Below are 1,899 nucleotides of genomic sequence, written 5' to 3' on the forward strand. Positions count from 1 at the left end.
CTTAAAACACTTTTTGCTGGCCCTTACTCATCAAGATTTAAATATCATAATGAGATAACAAGAAACAATGGCAATTTGATGCAAATACAAAGGCAAGCATTTAATTAATTTCCATTTGAAAATATTGATTCTGTGTTCTTTGTATGGCAGGCTCTAAGGAAACAAAGGTTGAAAAAAATGCATGTCCAGTCTTCAGGGAACTCTCAGTCCAATTAAAAATTTCTGTCAAAAGCAAAAAGGGGAGAGTTCTCCTCTTGCTATACCTAAGTTCTGTCATACCCACCCTCCAAATCAAAATAACTAGAAACCCTGGAAAATACATTTTAAAATAATCTGTTTGAAGACCTTGTTGAGCTACCAAACTTGAGTTGCTATATTTTGCGAATAAAAATACAGGACACCTGTTAAATGTGACTTTCAGATAAACACAAATAAATAATTTTAAGTGTAAATATGTCCCAAATATTGTCTGGGACATCCTTATATCAAGAAATTATTTGTTGCTTATCTGAAATTCAAATGTAACTGGATGTCCTATATTTGTGTAGCAACCTTACGGTAAGGCAGTAAGAAATTGAGGGGCTAAGATTTAGGAGACAGTAGAAATCCATACAAGTGAGGTTTCTTTCCCCAAAAGTTATTGACTGATTCCAAAACCAGCAAATAAGAACCCAAGAAGCTAAGTGAGATTTCAAAATATTTATGGAACTCAAGGGTCAAAACTAGAACTTTCGAGATCACCAAGGTAAAGAAGCTTTAGGCAGCCCTTCTTTGATGAAGCCATAAGAATAAGGATCAACGGGAGAGAGACTTGCCCTCAGAAGAGCTGAAGTCCAACCTCATACCATAACTGCCCCCTGCGACTAGGTAATCTGGGGTTGCTGGGGCTCCTGTTCTTCCTGCTTGTCAGAAACCAAAATAAGTCACCTCAGGATAAAGGTGGTAACATTCAGTGACTCCAGATATTTCTACATGTACAATGTTCAGCACCATTCAAAAATAACACAGCATAAAATAAAACAAAATGTGAACAAAAATCAAGGGAAAAAAGAGGTTATCAAAATGGCCCCTAAACAAATGTAAACTGTGTTCAACATGAGTAATCATCAGGGAAATGCAAATTGAAATCATAACGTGATACTACTCTATTTTTGCCAGAATGCCTTCAAGCCTTCAGTTAAAAGCACTGACATTGTCACATGTTGGGAAAGGTGTGAAGCAACTAGAACTCTGCCACTGGAAGTATAAATTGATATAAGTAGTGTGGAAAGCAATTTAGTATTTACTACTATATTTGAGCATACTTACATTATGACCCAGCATTTCCATAGCCAGGCATATATCTACTAAAAGGCATATAAACATGTACATCAAAAGATGTGTATGTAAGAAGGTCCTTAGCAGCTTTCTTCACCAACTCAAATGCCCATCAAAAGTAGGCAAACAGAATTCTACAAAGCAAAGGAAATGAGCACACTACAAATACACACAGCATCCTGGGTCACTCCCACAAGCAGGATATTAAGTGACAAAGTCAGACTACAAGGTATACATGCTGTATGATTCTAGTGATATAAATTTCAAGGTTTAAAATGAGTATTAGATATCTAAAATAGAGATTACCTCTGGGTACCAAGGTGGGCATAACAATGGGAAGGGAACACTTGTCTTGTGTGGTTATATTCTGTTTCTTGATCTGGAAGTAGTTATTCAAGAATGTTCACTTTGTGAAAGTTTGTCTGGCTATAAACTTACGACAGGGCATTTTTCCTGTATGTAGGTTATTCTTCTCTAACATTTTTAATATTTACAATTTTTATAAATATTTTAGCATTTAAAAGAATCAGCCTTAACAAAAAGCTTCCACCTCTGAGAAATGCAGGAATTATGAGGTTAGAA

The sequence above is a fragment of the Dasypus novemcinctus genome, chromosome 5 (genome assembly GCF_030445035.2).
Source record: "Dasypus novemcinctus isolate mDasNov1 chromosome 5, mDasNov1.1.hap2, whole genome shotgun sequence".
Lineage (NCBI taxonomy): Eukaryota > Metazoa > Chordata > Mammalia > Cingulata > Dasypodidae > Dasypus > Dasypus novemcinctus.